This window comes from Rhinolophus sinicus, linkage group LG05, assembly GCF_036562045.2.
Source record: "Rhinolophus sinicus isolate RSC01 linkage group LG05, ASM3656204v1, whole genome shotgun sequence".
NCBI lineage: Eukaryota > Metazoa > Chordata > Mammalia > Chiroptera > Rhinolophidae > Rhinolophus > Rhinolophus sinicus.
Window position 1 is genome coordinate 135,505,502 of NC_133755.1, and position 23,643 is coordinate 135,529,144.

General features: G+C 37.5%; 1 long non-coding RNA gene across 6 annotated transcripts in view; it reads left to right on the plus strand.

Moving 5' to 3' along the window:
• Positions 1–23,643, plus strand: part of LOC109449098 (uncharacterized) — a 133,723-nt gene that overhangs the window by 44,280 nt on the left and 65,800 nt on the right. For 5 of the 6 annotated variants that reach the window (XR_012496699.1, XR_012496701.1, XR_012496698.1 and 2 more), the window contains exon 3: positions 6,169–6,262. The exons of the other annotated variant lie outside the window; for it this stretch is intronic. This is a non-coding gene — a long non-coding RNA (uncharacterized LOC109449098). The remainder of the gene's footprint in view (positions 1–6,168; positions 6,263–23,643) is intronic. 6 annotated transcript variants of the gene reach the window in all.

A 23,643-nucleotide genomic window follows, 5' to 3' on the forward strand; every position in this document is an offset into this window, starting at 1 on the left:
TCCCTCTAGGTCCTTTGGGATACACTCTTGACTAAACCTCTGTGACTGGACAAAAACACAATCAACTCAGTTGGCCCAACTCGAATTGCAACTGCCATGTGAGGAATACTTATGGTGAAGAATTAGGAGCAGGTTAAGTGCAAACCAGGTCTCATTTAATCCACTTATCTTGGGGAAGCTTTAATTTGAGGCTTGCGAGGTCTTCCTTTTTCCTTTCCCTTGGTATCAACTTGCTCCTCCTCCAGCCTCAACCCTTGAAGTTTACCTGCTTGCTTGTTAATTGCCCCTACTTCCAGATATGAATCCAACCTGGCCTTCTTCCTTCCTCTGTTCCTCTCTCCTTTCCTTCCTTTTCCTTCATTCTCCCATGCTTCTTTCATTTTTAAAGCCCTGTATAATTCCCTATACTTCTCTTTCTCTACAGCTCTCATTTTTTATTATACATATAATGTCATACACTGATGTATATTGTGTAGCATCAAGCTGCATTTGTCAGCTATCTTTTTCAGGCAACGCAATAACTTGGAGGTCATTTCTCTTTTCATATACATGAACATACATATAATCATTTTTTAAACTACTGCAAATGTTATTATATTATTAGTATAATTACAATCTATCCATCCCTAACTATTTAGGTTGTTTCCGATATTTTGATATTGCAAGCAAATGCTGTGTGCATGATTTCTTGGGCACGTATGTGATGGTCTCCCTAAGGTAGACACCAGAAGTGGAACTCTGAGAATATCCATTTTATTTTTTATGTTGAGGTATAATTGACATATAACCTTATATTAGTTTTATAATCATTTAATATTTGTATATATTGTGCAATGATCACTACAATAAATCTAGTTAACTTTCCTCACCATAAATAGTTACAAAATTTTTTTTCTTGTGATGAGGACTTTTAACATCTACTCTCTTAGCAACTTTCAAATACGCAATGCAGTAGTATTAACTATAGTCTCCATGCTGAGCATTACTGAGTATGCCATTTTATTAACTACTGACAAATTATTCTCCAAAGTGGCTGTGGCAGCTTACACTCCTGCCAGCTGTGTAGGAGAGTGCTCCTTTCTGCACAGCCCGCACTCACACTTGGTATTACCCAACTTGACATTTTTTGCTCTTGCTCTCATATTTCTTTTCTCCTCGATTGTTTTCTCATTCTCTTTTTCCTCCTCCTTCTTTTCTCTCCCTCCCTCTCTCACTTTCCCTGCCCATTTTTCTCTCTGTGTTTCTTTGCTCTTTTGTTTCCTCATCCCATTCTGCTTTTTTAAAATTTATATAATTTTTAATTTTAACATTTAATTTATAATGTGATTTATCACTTAATGAAGACTATGAAAATATCTGTCATCAAATGTACATTTACAAAATCATTGTCAAAGGCTGCAGTGTATTCTACGTCACTGTCTCATTATCCTTTTAAAATTGAGGTAAGATACCCAAAACATAAAATTAACCATTTTAAAGTGCACAACCAGTGGCAGTTAGCACATTCACAATGTTGCACAACCACCACTTCTATCAAATTCCAAAATATTTTCATACCCCCAAAGAAATGGGTACCCATACCCATAAAGCAGTCACTCCCCATTTTTCCCTTCTCCCAGCCCCTGGCAACCACTAATCTGCCTTCTGTCTCTGTGGTTTTACCTATTCTGAATATTTCCTACAAATGGATTCATACAGTATGTGACCTGCGTGTCTGTTTTCTTTCACTTTGCATAATGTTTTTGAGGTTAATCCATGTTGTAGCATGTATCAGTACGTCATTCCTTTTTATGGCAGAATAATGTTCCATTGAATGGATATGCCACAATTTGTTTATCCAGTCACCATCTGATGAACACTTAGGTTATTTCCACCTTTTGACTATTGTGAACAGTGCTGTTAGGAACATCTGTGTATAAGTTTTTGTTTGAATATCTGTTTTCAGTTCTTTTGAGTATACACCCAGGAAAGGAATTCCTGGGTCGTATGGTAATCCTATGTTTAACTTTTTGAGGAACTGCCAAACTGTTTTCTATAGCAGCTGTACCATTTTACATTCTTGCCAGCAAAGTACAAGGGTTTCTATTTCTCCACATCCTTGACAAAGCTGGTTATTTTCTGTTTCATAAAAAAAATTATAGCTTTCTTAGTGGGTATGAAGTGGTATCTTGTTGTTTTGATTTGCATCTCCCAGTGACTAATGATGTTGAACATCTTTTCACGTGTTTGTTGGCCATTTGTGTACCTTCGTTAGAAAAGGTCTATTTAAGTCCTTTGTTTATTTTTAAACTGGTTTGTCTTTTTGTTGTTGAGTTGTAAGAGTTCATTATATATTCCGGATACTGGATGATGCCTGTCAGATATATATGATTTTCAAATATTCTCTCCCATTCTGTGTGTTGTCTTTTCACTTTCATGATATTATATTTTAATTTTGGTGAAGTCTAATGTATCTGTGTTTTTCTTTTGTTGCTTTTGCTTTTGGGGTCATATCTAAGAATCAGTTGCTAAATCCAAGGTCATGAGGATTTACCCCTATGTTTTCTTCTAAGAGTGTTATGGTTTTAACTCTTATATTTACGTTGTTGATTCATTTTTAGTACATTTTTGCATATGTTGTAAATTAGGGGTCCAACTTCATTGTTTTGCATGTCGATATCCAGTTATCCTAGCATTATTTCTCATAGAGTATATTCTCTTCTCATTGAGTGGACTTGGCAAAATCAAGTGATCATAGACATACGGGTTTATTTCTGGATTCTCAATTCTATTCCATTTTTATGTCAGTACCACACACTGTTTTGATTACTACTAATTTTTTTTTTTTCTGGTAACTTTTGAAATCAGGAAGTGTGGGTCACCCACTTTGTTTTTCCTTTTTCATGAGTGCCATACATTAAAATATGCTTGGGCTATTTGGGTTCCCTTGATATTGCACATGAATTTTATGATTATCTTTTCCATTTCTGCAAAAAAGGTCATTGGGATTTTGATTGGGATTATAATGAATCTGTGCATCACTTTGGGTAGTACCACTATCTTAACATTAAGTCTTCCAATACACGAACATGGGATTTCTGTCCTTTCTTTAGGTCTTCTTTAATTTCTTTCAGCAATGTTTTGTATAAATCTTGTGCTTCCTTGGCTAAATTTATTCCTAATTCTTTTGCTCTCACACTCCATCTATCCTTTTCACTTTTCCTTTGTTGTTGTTGTTGTTTTATCCTTCTTTTCTTTTTTCTTTTTTGTCTTAGAAGCTGAACATTTCTCCCATATAAATACCAAGTCCATGACACAGCTTTAGATCGAAGCACTTCTTAGCGTTGTCTAGACTATGTCTCCTTACTCTCCTTCCATCTTTTCATAGAAAGTCCTCAAGCTTCTCTTCTTTGTGCACATGTCAGAGTCAAGGCGGTCAGAGCTGTTTCCAGAACTGAAAATGGCAATGTTTTTAGGTGGCTAGAAACCTAGCAGGCCTTAGGGCAGCAGGACCTGGGTGGAGGGTTTGACCAGGGGAACAGGAAACTTTCTGAGATGCCGTCCAGCAAAACAGGCCATCTTGACTAGATGTCCATCACTACCCAGGAAACACCTCATTCATTTCCATTGCTGCCGGAAACAAGCACACGGTGGGGTGTTTAGGTGGTTCTTTAGTTTGTTTTTGGCTTTAGTCTTAGCGTTCCCAGAGCTTTGCGAGTCTTCTCCATTTGAACATACTCCTGGAGTCAATCAATGCCTTGAGAAATTTGAGAGCAACCAGCTTTTAGAAGAAAGTCACATCTTGTAGAAGTCTGCACCTTTATCCACCCAGGAGCCCTTCGTCTCTCTGTTTAATAGCAGGAATTCCTGCTTGGAGTAGATTGGGGCATCTCTGAGGCATTCAAGATTCTTATGAGTTTAGTGAACACTGACATCTGGGAGCCTCTGGTTGGGTTAGAATTTTACTGCTTCTGAGCATCCATTTCTTGTGGTATTTCCTGCAAAATGAACCATGAACTTCTGCGTGTCCCAGTGAGGACCAGGCAATTTTCAAAGTTTCATTCCTTATCCTAAGATAGATTCTTATATAGTACAGGAGGCAAAAGATTTAGTGGGCTGGAATATTGAATATTTTGGAAGCAATAATACATGAATTTTTACACCGTCAAAAGTATGCCATCATTATTTTTACATAAGTTTTGTTCTGAACAAGACCTAACTCCAAGAAATGTTGTATGTAGTTAAACAATAGCTACATTTCAAACAGTACATTTCAAAACTGGTAAGAAATTACAGTTATATCTAGACAATATTATTATGGACCTGATTAAAGAAAGATAAGCAATTAAAGCAAATGGTTGAAGGATTACTCTCCATTTGCCTAAGTCAGTGTGAGATGATAAAAAAAAAAAGAAAGATAAGCACTGATCTATGAACAAATGAGTAAGAACGATGAGTGTGAAATAATCCTATACCACATTGTCAAAAAGAAAAAAACACTGTAGAGTAAATAAAAGTGGAGAAAATGATAATTATGTATGACATAGACTATAAATGAAGAATAAATAATAATAAAGAAATTATTTAAATGTTCACTTACCAAATGATGAAATTCAAATATATGCAAGTGCACGATTAAAGTCTTTTTATAATATTATAACCATTCAAAGAATATTCTGTGCATCCTGTAAAGAGGGTCTTGCCACATGAATAGCTGTAACTGGAACACAAATGTTAATGTCTGGGCCATATAAGCAATTGTTCTCTCAGAAAATTGGATAGAGAGCTGATTACTATCTAACAGCTATTTCACTGCTTTGTGTCAAAGAGGTTCTTAAAAAAATATATGAAGTTCAGCCTTTGAGGTCCAAGTCAACGTTTGTGCAGGGGTCTCACTCTGGCAAAAAACTCAACCACAGCCAATTTGAGGCCAAGAACCAAATGCCGGGAGTAGCCCTGCCATCCATGGAACCTGGGAAGAGCTGAAGGTTTTCATGGCTTGGCTCATGGTACGGGGCAGACACCAGAGCTGCCCATTTCTCTCTCTGCTCCTCAAATCACTGCATCAGTTGCAAATGTATTCATTCAACAACTATTTCTAAAGTACCATCTTGTGCCAGGCACAGTTGTGGGCACAAATGGGCTGTGTCCCATAGCCCTCACCACAGCTCCACGGTTCATTGCCAGGGCATGGCAATGGTTTGAGGTTGGCAGCTCATTCCAAAACCCAATTTCCAAGGAAAATATACTCAGGAAAGAAAACAGACTGCGTAGGCTTTGAATAAATTCTGCCCAGATCGCCTATTTTTAAACCTGATTTGAATGACTTGATATGGTTGCTTTAATGTATGGGAATAGTGAATGGGACATGTCTGATTTTCTCCGTTATAGGTAATAGTTGGAATTGAGGCGTAATTCAAACAGAAAAGTATTTTATGTAAAAGTGTCTCACAATAGTGAACCCTCTGTTAGGGCTTGTTTTTGCTAAGATTTTAATTAAGGAATCACATTTTAAAATCCAGTAGCCCTAGAAGATTTTTAAATCACAATTTGTGTCTGAAGTCCAGAGGGGAGAATTAATGTTCAGAGTTAGTAAAGCAATGGAAAGTTGCTAAAAAATATAAATGCAAACTAACTAAAGTGAAGAGAAAACAGGACTGAAATGAGGATTCCTCTGTAAAGATTTTACAGTTTTGATTGATTATTTTTCAATGTTATGCTATATTCCAAACACAATTCTATTCAGAAATTGTAGGTGAAAACGTTATTGTTCAGATGTGTTGGCTTTTTGTGTTATACCTTTCATAAAGCTTAGTAGAATGTTTGTATTAGCATCCTCTTGAACAGTCACAAGACTGAAAATCTCAGATCTTAAAAGAATAGTAGACTTTTACAGAAGGTAATCAAAATAAGTGCCACTAAAGCACAAACTCAAAACAGTTCTTTAACTAGACTGATAATTTTGCCATTGGTCTGGTGAGGGAGTGTGGTGGGCCACTGTTGAGTTTTCAGATTAGCAGAGCCCAGAGGGGTCTTACTGACCTAGAGGTTTATCATCCATGTTAATTTTGTTAGGTCTTCTAAGGTTTTAATATTAACCATACCTCCGAAGCTGTAATTAAGATGATAAGATAATACAGCAGATTTTGATGTTCAGTAGCATTTGTTTTTTTTTGTTTTTTTTTACAGGAAAAGGAAAAGAAAATATCCGACTCCTTAAAAGTGCCACACTGGATTGCACCTGGAGAAAGTGTCAAATATTTCCTGTCCAGGATTGCTTTCAGTAAGTGAGATGATGCAAATGAAATCCTTAGCTCACAGACTATTATATATCTGAGTTTTGTAAGGAAAAAGCGTTGTTTATCTTATTTTGTACATGGCTCTGTTCCCCCCCCCCTTTTTTGTATTAACTATACTGTATGTATAATCAGAAAAAAGGCAATGCAAAGAAAAAGAGTCATGAAGAAAGCAAAGCTACAAGAAAGGATCCTGTTTTTATTGTGGACCAGCAATCTGAGTAAATTGGTTTCTTTCACAGGCTTATTTGTACAGAGGTGGTGGACTGCTCTTGGCGGCCACAGTTGGTGGCACCAACCATCAGGAACATTCCCATGATTATACCCTGGTTACCCACCATGGATGCGAGGTCCCAAGTGCACTCCACACTCCCTGCAGGCCAGAGGGTAGCCGTGGACCCTCTTCCTGAGAGTCCTTGGCGCCCTGCATGGAAAACGCATATGGAAAGCCAGCACCCTTGAGGATACCATCCAGCAAAACTGCCTGTTGAACAGTTACTTTTCCTGTGATTTGGGTGTCTGGGCCTCATTCCCCATCATTAAGTGATAGGAACACAGTAACATCTGCCCCCCCTTTAGAGAGGCATTCCAGGAATCAGCTGAGTGGTATCTCTAGCCTCAGGGGAACCTCTCTGGCTTTGTTACGTTTATGAGCCATGTCCTGGGTGGATTCCTAGAACCCTGAGATGGAAAAGAATCTGGGAGGCCCTCATCCAGCCTTTGTTCAAGGAGGGCAGCAAGCACGCCACACAACCACAGGGCTGGTTCTTCCCGGTGTCCCTGCATAACTTATTTATGGCTCTAAAATGCAATGGAGTCAGTAAAGTCCTTTGTGTCCCTCTCTAAATCTTTCCACTCTTCAACGGAATCTCTCCTGGGACTTCTTTCAAATGGGCTCCTTCGTCCTCTTTGGACTTCCTCTATCTCCACTGTATTCAATTCAAATTGAGGAGTTCTAAACTCGATGTTTCTTCTAATAGATGCTGAGCAGTGTTGAGCAGAGTGAAGGAGAATTCGTATCCTTAAGTGCCATACAAAAGGGATTCTAGGCAGAGGGAACATGCTGCAGAGGGAACATAGGGGCTTCAGTGTCAAGGTCAAAATTCTGCTCCACAGTCCACCTGTTGGTGACCATGGGCAAGTCATTTGCTTTGCTTTGCTTTGCTTGGCCTCAGTCCTTCACAGGTAACAAAGGAATACAAATACTTCATAAGGTCACTGTGAGGAGTAAATGAGACAGTATATATATAAACTGCTTCATTTATGCTGCAAATGTTTTATCACACAAAATATAAGCCAATTAGTTCATCTTAGGTGTTCAACAGAAGAAATGTGACCTGTCCCAAAGCTGGAGAAAAAAGTGATGATAGTGGATTTACTGACAAACAGAACTGTTCTGTACTCCAAGAGATGCTCAAGAGTAATTTTAATCATCTTTAATTTTTGCCTTAAATGAGGATCTCAGAGGCATCTTTCCTGGGTCAGAGCTTACCTTACAATTTTATAGTTCTTAGTAGCTTACAAAACAGTTCCTATAACCCATTTTTTTAAAGCTTAGTGATCTTGGAACCGTTGCCACAAAGATAAATAGCTTAAAACATACAGTTCTGAATTTAACTTGATTTAGAAATATCTCCTTCAATCCCCATAAATCCCTATAAAATAGAAGAAGAACAAAAAAAAATCTATGAGCAGTGTTTGAAGCAGTCAGTGCACAAGAGATAAAAGGTACACCCTCAGGTTTTTAGGACAAAGTAAAAAATGTGTTGCAAATGAGACAAGGTCCCTGAGCTCTAATAAATAAATGCAGAAAAAAACAGAACCTTAGGCTGTTTCCCATATGTCCATCAAGGCAAAGAACAGGTAACAATGGCTTATAATAGGCCAGGCACTGTTCTAAGCAGATTGCATGTATCAAGGTATTTAATCCTCCCATGAATTTATGGGCAAGCATTGTTTCCATCCGCACTTTCTGGATAAGGAAGCTCAGACACAGAAATATTAAGTAATTTGCTGGCAGAGCTGGGTTCAAACTGAAGCCGTAGATTCCCAGAGCCCAGACTTTTTGCCCCTGTACGACACTGCTTCTCTGTCTTTATCCCTGACTTAGAATGCAGCATAGCAGTTAAGTGCACGTACTTTGGTGGCTAAATGATTCATATTTTAATCCTGGCTCCACCACTTAGTGGAGAAGCAGGAAAGGGCAAATGATTGCCTTCCCTTACTCCCTCCATCTCAAACCCTGGCTGGTAAAGAAACTGAAGTGTAAAGGATTAAGATATTTAAAATAGAAATTATGTTCTCTACCCAAATTATGTACCCGAACACTAAGTTGTTTTGCCACTTTCTGAGTCAGCTTATTGTATTCAAATAATTATGCAATCAGAAAGCTTCTTGTACTTCAGCTGTCTCAGAACTAAATGTGGTAGGTGCTTTTTTAAAAAAAATAATTACTATGTACACATGGATAAGGCAGTGTGAATTATGGAGAAAATCAGTGTATTAACACTTTGACTTAACACTAATTCAAATAAGATAAATTCTTACTATTTCCTCTGACTTGGTGCATAATCTTCATTATCACCTAAAGCATAATTATTATAGCCATTGAATAGTTAAGCAGCTCGTAGGAATATCTACCACTTGTTGAGTACTTTGTGCCAGGAGCTTTACTTAAATTATTTCATTGAGCTTCTCATAGAAAGGTCTCCAGCAAATAGCTTCAGTTCCCACGAAACCTAAAGCGACAGAGGCAATCATTCTGATGCCCACGGATGCATATTTCACCACAATCCTCTACTGCTTCCCAAAGCATAGATAAAGGCAAGGTTATGTTAATAAGTTCTGACCTGTTACACTACAGTTTTAAAGAGTACCCTACACCCCCAAATTAATGTCTTATCTAGCAGATTCAGTCTCTGATCCTTACTAAAAAAAATCTTCAAAATGAAAAAACAAGAGGGTTATTTATGGCTCTCTCCAAAACTACTATGCGGAAAGGAAGGAAAATCACTGACACCTTTCTTCAAATGTGCACAAAAGATTAGCTCTCAAGAACTTAACCTCTGGCTCTGAGTTATTTCACAGTAGCAAGGGCAAAAATTCTTCGCTGTGTTAATCACATTTGGATGAAACATCAAGTGTTATAGAAATCATCCCCCGATTGTTGTTTTGTTTCTGGCACGTTAATACAACTAATTCATCAGCTGAGTGAGCAAGCCATTCTTGCAACAGAGCCAGGTTTCCTTTGATGAAACAGAACGACCACAAGCTGTTCTCCAGAATCTGAGAAAGGATTCTATTAGTCTGTTTTATGCATGTTTTGCTTTTGAATTCAGTTGGCCACCAACAAGTATGTAATTGTACTCAATGTTTAACGCAATAGGAAGCCTAGTTACTTACAGGACATTGCTTCCAAGTTCTTGCCAGTTTATCTTTCACATATGTTTTATTTTTTAAATTACCTAAATAACACTGACACACACCACACACACGTACCATTTCAGGTCATATGAATTTCTTCATTGTGTGACCTGTTCACTAACCAAAATGAATGATTGAGGGAAGAAAACACAACTGAGCCAACCCATAGTGGAAATGGGAACCAAAACAACTCATCTTAGCATGACTGGCTCCTGTTTCCCCTGCATCTAAGAGGCACACTCACAAATGGGTCAGATCTGGTTGCCAAGTATGTAGACAGCAAGTAACAATTCTCTAGCTGACAAACCTGACAAAGGAGACCTAGAAAGCAAGGATGGTTGGAAAGGGGTGGTAGGAGAGGTTGCCTCTCTCTCCACTTCTTCAAGGAACAACAATTCCCTACTGAGTAAAAGAAAACAACTTGTCAACATGTATATAGCCCTATGGCACATTCCCTATAAAATATCTCCTACTGGTAGGTAAATTTTATAAAGTATATATGGTACAGTCGTCTCCTCATGAATTTGGGATTATTGGTTTAAGGAGTAAATGGATCTTTGCTACTAGAGTAGCGATGTCTTCTCTGGAGGCTATAATGCCATTTCTGAGCTATAAGGATGCATTGTTGGTTCCCGTGGACCAGGGTTGACTAAATTGTACACCTGTGTTCCAGGAGGGATAGGAGAATGTATCCAGAGTGACAAAGGAGCAATGGAGCTGTCACAGTTGCAGGAAGGAAAGACGTGGACCTAGGGACTTAAATGTATTAAAATGTAAAATTATCTTTCAGCTGTTCCTGGCTGTTAAACTCTTGAATTGATCCTATTTGTGCCAGGTAGAAGAAAACAAAGGTCTGCCAGACAAAGTAAAAGTCATAAAAATTTATCTGAACAGCTAAAAAACAGGAAATGTAGACCACCTCTCAATTGTGGTTTTTTAATTTTTTTCAATTATAGTTGGCATTCAATATTATATTAATTTCAGGTGCACAGCATAGTGGTTAGATGTTTACATAACTTATGACGGGATCCCCCAATAAGTCTAGTACTACTGTGACTTTTTAAAAATCTACCCAGTATTACTGGTTATTCAGTAGCTTTAGGATTCACTCCAAAAACCTCTTTTGTTTCTTGATCTGCACAGAGAAATGAATTTAAAATGACAAACTGACGTATTAAAAACACCAATTTCAAATTTGACTAAAATTATTCCATGCGCCTGTGAAGCATAATAATCTATTATTTTGTTTTGTCTTGACTGTGGAAGGGCAAAAGAAGCAGAAATTTAAAAACAAAACAAAAAAAGTTCAAACTCCTTTTACGACAGTTTGTCAAGAGCAAAGGGATAAGGGGGTTGAGATTTACAGTATTTCCAGCTAGTGTTTGATCTAGTACTTAAGAAGATACCTTACATTGGATGAGGCCACACAGAAATATCCCCATTATTTTGTGCCCTTTAGACATGGTGTAGCTCCCTCCCAGGACCTCACTCCACGCCCCTTCTGAATGAACTGAAGTGACTGAATATGCTCTGAGTAATGTGTCCCCTAAGAGATAGCCATGGTGTGATCAGGGTGACCAGTGAGACCGGTGGCAAGCCAGGGCTTTGCCCTCTGGGTCTAGCCTCTCCACCCCATGTTGGGGAGGCCCAGCTAGTGAATGAAGAAACAAAGAAACACTCCATTTGCTTGTAGTATGAAGTGAATGAGGAAGGAGACTTCTTTTCATCCAGTCAGAAAAGCCTCTTGCAATAGATGAGACCTGCCTGCTTTCTACTCTACCAGAGGCAGAGGCTCTGGTGCAATTAGACATTCAATGTACAGGGCTTTTACTTTAATCCTCACCATAAGCCAGTGAGGCAGGCAGGCAGGCAGACGCTGGTGAAATGCTGTTTATTGAGCAGGAGCCATGTTTGGGCCAGGTAGGGCCATGCGCACAAAGTAAATAGAATGAGGTCCCTGTTCTGAAGTGAGTGACATGTATTCCAGTGGGTACATTGCAGGGAAATTGAGACAGGGAATTGTGTACAAAGTTGCTGTTATTGTTGGTATCCTAGGAAGAGGCTGAGTTTGGACTTAAGGATCAGTCTTGGCAAGAAGATGGGGTGGAGAATTTTGGGGGTTTTTTCACAGCAGTAAAATGATTTGCTATATGATGTCTTAGCAATCAGTACACATAATTTTTCTTCCTGCCCACTGTATTTTAAAAAGTACTTAAAGTGTCTTCAAAGATGAAACTACCATGTGTTTCCCCTACAACATGGATATGAGAAGTATCCAGATTTTCTAAGAAGTTGTATCACATCTGTTGGCAGTGCTGAATTCACTTCTTAATTTTTTAAATTAACAATTGATTAGATCAGAAGGATATTTATAAAGTATATGTAAGTCATCGTTCTCATCCCTGAGGACTTAAAAAAAATTGTGTTATAAAAAATTTCAAACAAATGAAAAATGAAGCGAATGATATAATGAACTCCTATACCAACCACCCCACTCCATCAACAACCAACCAGGGCCCGTCTTGTTTCATGTGACCCATACGTACTTCATCATTTGAAAGGAAATTCCAGATTGCGTATCATTTCATCCACAAATACTTAAAAATGTACCTCTAAACATGACACCAGAATCATGTCTAAAATGAATGATAATTCCTTAATATCAGCAAATATCTAGTCTGTTTAAATTTACATAAAGACCCTTATAACAAAGGTAGATACTGCTGTGGTTTCTACTGCAAAATGTAAAGGTTTTAAAGAAGGACCTATTATTATCTCTCATGTAGAAAGATTTTTAATCATTAAGTCAATTTCTTTAGAAGGGTTCAGATATCTCATTTTTTTCTTGAGTCAGTTTTGGTATGTTATAATTTTCTAGGAATTGTTTTATTTATCTTTTTAAAAATATTTTTATTAAAATATATTGTCTATTTTAAGTTTCAAAATTTATTGGCATAAAGTCATTCATAATACCTTTTTATGATGTTTATAGTGTCTGTAGTTATGTTTCCGTTCCTAATATTGTTTATTTGTACTTCTTTTTTCTTTATCAGTCGTCCCAGAGGTTTGTCAATTTAATTAATCATCTCAAAGAACCAACTTTTGAATTTGTTAATTTTCACTGTTGTAAGTTTGTTTTCTGATGTTTAATTAGTTTTTATCTTTACTATTTCTTACTTCCATCTTTGTTTGGATTTATTTTGCTCTTCTTTTTCTAATTCCTTGAGTTGAATTTTTTTGTTCACGAATCCTTTTTTTATTCCTAATAGATGCAACAAAGATTCTATGTCTCTCTAATTATTGTGTTAGCTGCATACCAAAAGTTTTGTCAAATTTTCACTATTGCTTAATTCTAAATATTGTCTAATTTCTGTTATATTTTTTTCTTTAAACAGTTGATTAGTTAGAAGTATATAGGTCTGTATTTTTAAATATGAGATATTTTTGGTTATTATTTTGTTGTTGGTTTCTAAGCTGTGTGGTCGGTCTAATTCCATTTCTTTGTAACTTGTTGAGAGCCTTGCTTTATGGACTAGTAGGAGGATATTTCTTTTGTGACAACTTTGTTGTTTTTCTTCTTCCACTCATTGGCAATTGTCTTTGCAATTCTTTGGGAGATAGGGGTTATTTCTAGTGCATCCTTCCACTAAGGTTGTACCCTATGGGGCTTAGCTTTACCCTCTGTTCAGGCCCTGGGTTTTATCTCCTGTCCCGCAGCTTCAGAAAGCGGTGCATATCAAAGCACCTGTTCACCCAGTTCAGTGCACTCCCTCTTGATGAAAGCAGCCTCTGTGCTCTCAGTTTGTACATGCTCCCCTTTAGTTTTTGACCTTGTCAACACATTTAAGAGGATTTTTAAAAGGTAAATTTTATCCAGCACTTTCCATTGCTTGTAAGCCTAGTCTGCCATATGTCCATCAGTAGAAGTCTATCAATATAGATACAGCATCTTACTTGATTACTGTTGAATTCCTGTAACCTGCAGTAAGTGACATGTTCAAGGAACTTAAGACTTTGCCATTTCTTGAGGCAATTACTGGAAATACTGTTAGGGAAAAATGTAAGATAAAATTGGTAAAGTGGATGTTCACAAGTATTAACCAAACATCTAATAAGAAATACACACTGACAAGAGAAAAATAATATATTTTAAAAATTGCATTCAAAGTGAAATATATAGATAATGAATCTGAATAATTCCAAAATGATCTCTACATATTCGCCAAAAAGATACGTAGAAATATTCATAGCAGCATTTTTCCTATCAAAAATTGAAGAAAAAAAAGGAACCAACAAATACCTATCAATGGTAGGATAGATAAATAAATTGTGGAATACTATATATCAATGAGAATGAACAAACTACAACTACATGCAACTACATAAATGAATTTCATAAATATAATGTTGAATGAGAGAAGCTCTTTGCAATAATATGCAAATGTTTGTGACTCCATTTATATGAAGTTCAAAAACAGACAAAACTAATTTATTGTATTACAATTCAAGATGATTGTTACCCTCCAGAGAAGGTTAGTGACAGGGGTGGGCACAGAAGGACTTCCGGGGATCTGTTCATGTTCTATTTCATTATCTGAAAATTTTTGACATAGGTGCGTTCATTTTGTGAAAATTAATTGAACTGTACACTTTTTATGTGTGCACTTTCTGTGTATATGTACTTCAATAAAATCGTATATTACAAAAAATCCAAAATGAAATATAAAAAGCCATAAATATATTTAAGAAATAAAATACCTATCCGATGTTGCTTTTGGTTTGAAAAAAAAAAGTTTGTGCTAACACAGTGTTCACTTAATGAACTCATAGCGTTTTATGACTTTTTCCAGAAAGCTTGGAGCCTTGATCTTGAGAAGTAGGAATAGGGAAAATGGAGATAACTTTTCTTCTAAGTGTAGGAAAACACAATTTCCCCCAACTAAATTATACTGTAGAATTTTGAGGCACACTGTGCTCACCTCATTAGCATATCAGAAGTCTGAGCCTTGTGGGTGGCCTATTAGCTCAATTGGTTAGAGCGTGGTCCTAATAACACAACAAGGTTGCCAGTTCAATCCCCGTATGGGCCACTGTGAGCTGCGCCCTCCTTAAAAAAAAAAGTCCGAGCCCTATGTTAATTCATCTTATTCTTTGGCAGTTGTCCTCCTTCCATTCTAAGCCTATTTCTTCTCTGTACAAAGTGAATACCTACCTACAGCCCTGTCTGGCACCTGGTAAGTCATCTTTCATTTTGATTATTAATATTATTAGAATATTGTCAAATAGCAAGTATGGTTCTAGTTTGCCTTTATTTAATTTCCACAATAGCTCATCATCTGAGTGTGACTTCTAAGTCATTCCTGTGTCTACCACAAATGGCTTCCATTCCCTGCTCTTACCCTCTCTGTAAAATCTTCTTTGCTACCAGTATAGCATCATCATCTTACTGAGAAACGCATATTTCATTGTAGATCTATAGGTTGTCTTGGGGTCGAAAAAAATCCCAAGTTCTCTAAGGAAGAGTTCCAGCTCAGCTTACTCGCCCACACTTGTCAGTAGATTCCTGGATTCTTTACAAGAAGAATTTTTGTTCTTCATTTTAATTTACGCCCTTACTTTAAACATAGATTATCTCTTATTCTGTTGTCAGGATTCCTACATTTTTCATTTTAACCTCATTTTCTGCATCGTAAGTTTCCATTCTGGGATAGACATAAATCATGCTGTCCCAGCCTGTTTATAGTGTATTAATCATCTACTTCTCTTCAATGGGTTTTTCATATGGTTGCCCATTTTACATCTGTTCATTCTTTTCTCATACAAGATGCACAGCCTACTCCTATTTTCTACTTCCTTTTAAAATAATGATGTAAAAATATAGTGTATTTTTTCCCATGACATTTCCATTGATTGAAGACATAGAAATTATTTGAATTAGGGGGAATTCCATAATTTCTATTTACATTATGTGTTTGCATTTCATGGTATTTCATTTCCTCCCCCTCAAGGAATGCAGCATCTGCAATGACCTCTCCAACTGATTTTCTCACGTCTTCCTTCTCAGAGAGCAGGCAGGTCTCAAATTTCTTCAGGGCAGAGATTACCTGATTTCATTCATCAGCTAACTCAGAGGTAAACCTAGTGATTCTTTTGTTCTGGTAGGATATAAAGAGGAATCGATTTGCAAGAAAAACTTAAAAAAAAAAAAAAAGCTGAACAAATTTTTATTCTCTTAAGACAAGATGTTGAGAGAGACTTATTCTTCAAAAATGCATATCTTTTCTGAAGACTCAATTATTCCTGAAGTGAATATAAATTGTGATTTTTACTTTAAAATTAAGGTTAAGATAGAAACTACAAAGTCTTGTGTAGACATTCTGCCACTGCCGATTACATTACTTTAGTCATATAATAACCATGACATCATTGATATAACCTAATATTCCTTTGCATTTTGGGTTATGTTTTGACAGTGGCCTGTATCTGTGTTTTTGAAAATATAAGAGATTGCTGCATTTTCCCCTCAGGCAAGCATTTGAAGGCTATTAGCGGTATAGTTCAAGACTAAGTTTTCTATTCTTGTTGAAGTAGACAGTGAAATTATAAAATGCAATAATTGAAGTATATCTGCAATTCATACAGTTGGGATTCCTTGGAGGGCTTACTTTTCTCTGCTATTTCTCTTTCCCTGATTCTCCAGCTTTCCTCTAAAAATTTCACTAAAAATGTTCCCAGGGTTCTATCTTTGGTCCTTTTTTTTCTCATGTCACACACTCTCCTGCCTACAATCATCACCACCATCCACACCCGCCCACTTTCACCTCTCCATCTCCATCATTGACCTCACTTCTTAGCCTCCTTTTCTGTATATTCAACTGCTGGTTAGTCCTGGAAGATGTTTCCCCTCAGATCTCAGTGCCCAGAAATGGGTGGTTAAAAGCCACCAACTTGCTTTTAACTGTGGGTCTCAATGAAACGTGCTTGATTGTGTTTCTCTCTGCTTTGCCCCTAGGAACTTCAGGGCAGATTGGGTGACTTGTCTGTAGTTGTTGTTTAGGGTCTGCCTTTTTCCTGTTGTGTCTTAACTTCACCTCTGTCTTAATTCTCTTCACCTCAATTTTTCATCCATTTATTTCATCTATTTATTTCTATCCTGCTATAATGTATTTATCCAGCCTTCTTTTGAAATAATCAGGGTATGAAAATAAGTGATGTGATATTATATAACATATAATACATATGTATACATGATAAATATATATATATGTGTACACCGAGTATCCCTTCTGAATAGCTCCACCTTGATGATCCATGTGGGTATGTAGACCTTAATTTCAACATGTTGAAAATGTATCTTCCTCCTAATAATATCCTCTTTCATGAACTAATCTGCTTAGTAATTTTAATTTAATCTTTGACTCTTCTTTCTCTCTTTGCCACCATCACAACTAATTAGTCACCAAATCCTCCCAATTTATTGTGGGCTTTGCTGTGTATCCCCACTGTCTCTGTCCCAACTGGACTGTTACAACAGTCTCTTGCCACTCCAGTTTATTCTGTGTTTTATTTCCAGAGAAATCTCCCTAAAATAAATATCAAGTCTTGTTAGTACCCTATTTAAAACCCTTCACTGTCTCCCCATTACCTACAAGATAAACTGAAAACAACTTTGTATGATAAACAAGGCTCTTCATGATTTAAACAGTGAACTCTTTTCTCTCCATGATGGGAGATTCTTCTCCCTTCTAGGGGTCCACCGCTGCCTCGAGTCCCCATTTGTTCTAGGGTGGGTTCTCTTGGAAGTAGTCTCTGAGACAGCCCATGATTGGAGTACAGAAGTTTGATCAGGGCATGGCCGGGATTACCGCCTGTAGATAAGAAAGGAAGAAAGCAGGAAGGGGCTGAGAGAAAACTTGGGCTGTGATGAGTCGTACACTGGGGCTAGCTTGCATGGAAATTGGCGTATGCTATAAATCAGGGCTATCCCCCTCCTCTGGGGAGCCCACTTACCAGCTTGCCTCTGACTGCAATGCAATCTCAATCAAGGCCTCAGCTGAATCCACAAAGTGTTCAAAAGCTGGGATGGCCCTTCAGAGTTGTAGAATTTGAGGTGAGAGAGCAGGGCACTTGTACCCTTATATCATCAGTCGTTGGATGTGGACTTACCCTGGAAGAGGGGAAGACCTTGGGCAAACTCTCTTCAGTTGAGGCCGTTCCAAAAGAAGGCTGACAGTTTAAGGCTGTCTGTAGGCACCATCCCAGTACCTGAGGTAGTAAGTCCTTCAGGAGAAGCTTCCACCAGTTCCATATGGCCTCCCCATTTGCAGCACCACTAGCTCTGCTTGGTTGGGAGCCAAATGACAGAGTGAAGTTCAAGTTTGTGATTGGGCTCTGGCTCTCATCGTTTGGCAACTGTACAGGTAAAGGAGTCTTTTGGCAAAGTCTGATGGATTCCCTGATTTTCTCTCCATCCCTTGAACTGAGAATTTCAGAATTATGGATTGCCACTCTCCTTTATTAAGCTATCCACCCCAAAGTCCTTTAATTCATCAGCTACTGCATGCTCTGTTATGGCAGTGGTTCTCAACTGGGGACAGTTTTGCCCCTGAGGGGACATTTGACAATGGCTGGAGATCTTTTTGGTTGTCACAACCATGGGAGGGGATACTACTGCGTTTAGTGGGCAGGGCCAGGAATGTTGCTCTACATCCTACAGTGAGCACACAGGATACCCCTTACAGCAAAGAATGATCCAGCCCATAATGTCAATAGTGCTGAAGTTGAGAAACCCTGATTGATGGCAGAAACCCTCAGTGGGCATTTCATTCCCGATGGGGAAATAGTGAAATGAATTGTTTCACCTCTGTAGATTCTGAGAAGGTTAGAGTGCTCCTCACGTCCCACATTCCATCTTACCTAGATTTTTATTGCCTTTTATCCTAACCAGGTCATGTAGTCAATCTCAGATTCCACCCTATTTCTCTGGGGTCTGTTGCTTGCAGCCATCCCCATACCAGGTAGGATGCTATTACAAGAAAAATAAACCAACTCGCTTTGACTTAGAAAAGAAATTTATTAAGAGAATGTGGGGTAACTCACAGAAATACCAAGAGGGTTGGATTCTGGTATCCACAGCGAAATCAGGTAGCCCAATTCATCTATATTCTAGCCATCTAAAATTATACCACCACCCCGTTGGTCCAGTGAGGACACTGCCCTGGGACGGACACCAAGCATTGAATTGTACAGCTTGTGCATTGGACAGTATGCTCCATACCTGGCACCGGGGCATTGCAAGCCCCTCAGTACCGCGTGCCGCTGACACTGCTGCTGGAGAAAATTCCTTGCTCTTCCTGCTCCTCTGTGTCCCATTTCAAAGTCTGGAGGGGTATATGGAATCTATAAGGCCTAAGCTATTAATTGCAAATGATGCCGTGAGAGTGCCTAGCTGGCAATTTCAGCTTGGGTGGTGGGAGCTGGCCTTTACCTGTGACCAAAACTCAAGGAGGGGAATTCCTCAGACACAGAAAGTGTTTAGATGCTGGAGAGTAAAATAGTGGCAACTTTTAGGTGAAAATGGTGTTCATGACTCCTGACATTTGCATAATTTCAGCCCATTTTATTGTAAACATCCCCAACAGCAAAAGCTTGGATGTGTATAGCTCTTTATATTTTTGCAGTGTATTATCTCAAGTTAATTCATAGGTTTCTGACCCTATCATAATTGCTATTTACTTTATCACACACACACATACACACGCACACACAATGCATACATATTCATACCTTGATGTTACAGCCTGGTTCCTATATTTATTTCCTCAGTATAAAAATAGGAGTATGTCCCCTAAAGATCTTACCTTTATTATTCAAATTCATTTCAACATGTGTTAGCAGTGCCAAAATAAACACTGCTGGAAATAGTTCCCTAATGAAATAAAGCTAGACAGCACAACTTTTCATTTCTGTCTTTGATTAATTATGTGCTTATTTCCTCCTTTATGAAAGATAAATCCACATATAAAGCTACATCAAGGCAGAAAAACAGAGGCTCTTTTTAAGAGTTCTTAGTTCTAGTGTGACATTTTTCTGTTTTCTTCTTATTGTCACTTTCCATTCACCTTTTCTGACAACATCCAAGATGAAAAGTTCTGTGCTTCGTAGATGAGCTGCTGATACCTTGACAGGGGCCTACGAGACTTTCTGGTTAGCCTATATCATAAAATACCAACCCTGTCTGGGAGACTCAGAAACTGCCAGTACAGTAGGCCAATTATTATTATTATTTTTTAAGTGAATTTAATGAGGCATCCTGAAGGAAGGATTTAGAGGCAGGTCCATTTTGACTTTCACATGAAGACTAGGGGAAGCCAATTGGCCTATCACTGTTGGAGATGTTTGGGTATGTTGATAAGAATCTAGTTTTACAAGTTAATTTACCCAAACATAGGACTGCTTTTTCATTATTGCTCAAGGTGTCTTTCCATACTGCTATCTATCATCTTTCCCATTTGATAGATAGAATAACTGACTTGTAGGAAAAGCAGACCACAGACTCAGAATTAAAAGTCAAATGTTAAAAAAAAAAAGCCAAGCGACCAAATAAAAACTCGATGCTTTTCCATTTATAAAGGCCAGTGCAGGAAGGAGGGGAAGGAATCCTTACTGTCAGACGCTGGAGATCACAACCCCCAGTTTTTCAACTCATCCGAATGGCACATTTTTTTCTTCTTTTTAAATAAACTTTTTATTTTAGAATAGTTTCAGATTTACAGAAAAGTTACAAAGATAGTACAGAGAGTTCCTATCTATACGACCCCTATTTCCCCCGTTGTTCACATCTTATATTAGAATGGTACATTTGTCACAATGAGCCAATATTGATATATTATTATTAACTAAAGTCCATATAGTTTATTCAGATTTCCTTAGTTTTTTATTGAGATATAATTGACATGTAATATAATGTTAGTTTCAGGTCTGCAATATGATTCTATATTTGAATATATTGTGAAACGGTCAGAGTTAAGTTTAGTTAACATCCATCACCACACTTACAAATTTTCTTTTCTTACGATGAGAACTTTTTAGATCTATTCTCCTAGCAATTTTCAAATATGCAATGCAGTATCATTAACTATAGTTACTGTCCTGTGCATCACATTCCATGACATATTTAAAACCAGAGTGTGTACCTTTAGACCACCATCACCCATTTCACTCACTCCCCACTTCCTGCCTCTGGCACCCACCAACCTGTTCTCTGTACATATCTATGAGTTTGATTTCGGTTTTTGTTTTTTTGTACTGTTGATTTGGTTTGCTAATATTTTGTTGAGGATTTTGGCATCTATGTTCATTAAGGATATTGGCCTGTAATTTTCTTTTCTTGTATTTTCTTTTTTGCTGGTTTTTGTATCAGAGTAATGCTGGCCTCATATAATGAATTTGGAAGTGTTCCTTCCTTTCTATTTTTTGGAAGAATTTGAAAAGGATTGGTATTAATTCTTCTTTAAATGTTTGGTAGAATTCACCCATGAGACATCTGTTCCTGGACCTTTGTTTGTTTGGAGGATTTTGGTTATTGATTCAATCTCCTTACTAATAATCAATCTGTTCAGCTTTCCTTAGTCTCTACCTAAGGTTCTGTTTCTGTTCCAGGAGACCATAGTACAGTTGGTTATTATGTCTTCTTAGGCTCCTCTTGGCTGTGACTTGCTCAGATTATCCTTGTTTTTAAGGACCTTGACAGTTTTGAAAAGTACTGGTTAGGTATTTTGCAGAATGTCCTTCAATTGGGATTGATCTGATGTTTTTATCATGAGTACCACCTAAGATCTCCTCCAAAAATTGACTTGGGTCAGCAGAGAGGAGGGATCTCCTGGTGCTCAGAAAAAGGAGAGGTTATCTCCCATCTAGATCCCCCAGCAGGGGAAGGGAAGTATTAAGTCAGCAAACTTCAAAGAGGACATTTGAAAGGAAGACTGATTACCGACTCTGAGAGTTCCCAGTGTTTATAGACATTCATAATCTATACGGTTTACAGGGCTTATCCTGGGAGATATAGTATTACAGATCTCATTGTTGGTTAAGTTTAAAAAATTTTAGAGCACATGACCTGAAGTTGTGTCAGTTTTGAGGTGCTGATTTCCTCATCAACTAGGACTCAGAGCAAAGTAATAACGGGCTGTGATTGTACTCTAATATTAAAGCAAAGACTTTGTGACTCTCAAGTAAAATTTAATTAGATACATGGATTTGCAGGTCTCTAAAACGAGGCCAATAGTCAGGATGCATGAAACACACAAAGCAAATCCACAGGGATATTCCTTTTTGGGGAAAAAGAAAAAAAGGTAAACAAATATTAGGACCTTATTCAATTACTAGCAAGGTGAGGTCTAGTAATACAAAGAAAAAGTATAAAGATAAAAGGAAAAGGGGGTCAATATAAAAGCTATACAGTAGGAAACTCTGTACAGTAGGAAACACGCTCTTAACATTGTTGAGTCATGGTGTGTTGCTATTATAATACTCATGCAAGATATTTTCCCTGGTGATCATATATAACCATTTCTGTGCAGAAGTTCCTATATCTCTTTTATTTAGAATAAAAGAGAAATTTTCAGCAAATACAAATTCATGATGAAGCTGTTTTGTTTTTTTTTTTTTGTAGAAAAAAAGAGGCTGTTGCTTTAAAAAAGAATTAAAAATGAAATTATGAAATTAATAGCTATTCAAGTAGAGGATGTTGAAGACTCTGATTACACCTTATTTCTAGATAAATATCCTTTTTTTTTCTTTGATAGTATAGCCCTAATCCTTTAGGGTTTATAATTAAAGTAAATAAGAAAAATTTTGAATAAGAACTTGAAGCATCCTGCCATGATGCATATTATAGTGTTTAGACAAAAACAAAACCAGCTTTCAAAGGCATTGGAGGGATGATTTACAAGGACTTGGTACTGGAAGGTCTTATTTAGTTTACAATCACATATTCCCTTTGCCTCAAAGGTTAAAAGAATGCACCTTGCATTGATGTTATTAATGGGGTGAATGGTTTGACTAGATTTGTGGGTTCAGCATTACACCTCACAATGATTTAAGGAAAAAGCTGCCCGAGAAGTTTAAAATTGTCTCCTTAACAGAGATTCTCTTCACAAAGCTGCAAAGTCCTGACAATTGAGAGCAATGGGCACAGTTCAAAGAGTACTCTAAGGAGGAAAGGGAACCCTTTCTTCTGTGCCAGATATTGTACTAGGTTTTACGTGAGTGAGTTCGTTGACTCTTCCCAACAACTACGGGTCCTAGCCTTTAGTGTTGACGCGGGTCAGGAGCTGGGCAGGAGAGATAGCTTGCTCACTGGAAGTCACACATTTATTGATGGCAGAGTTGGGATTTCAACCTGATTTCTGTCTGATTCCAGGTCTTTTCAAGAAATTTTTTCTCTTTTGTTTTTTGCAATGTCGCTCCAATGTCTCCAGGTGTGGGCTTTTTTTTTTTCTTTCTTCCTTTTTCAGGCTGATTGGACTTGGTCATGCAGGATTTAAATTTCTGACTCTGTGGGTTAATGTTTTTAAAAGTTCTGGGAAACTCTCAGTCTTTGTTTCTTCCCATATTGCCCTTCTCCTTTCTCCTCTGAAATAAATATATTGAAATAAATTTATGTTAAACCTTCACACTGTAGCCTCCATGCTTCTTACCCTCTCTTTTTTATTTGCTACTATTTCTCTGTGCTTCGCTCTAGACTGTTTCTTTGGAACTATTTTCCATTTTATTGATTCTTTCTTCAGCTACCTAGCTATTGTTCTCTCAGTTTCGAGTATTGTATTTTTTTTCCCTTAGTTCCATACTTTATACTTGGTTATTTCTCAAATCTGCAATATCACCTTTTAAATTTCCAGTTACTTGCTAAAGTGTCCAGGTTGCCCTTTATCACCATGAACAC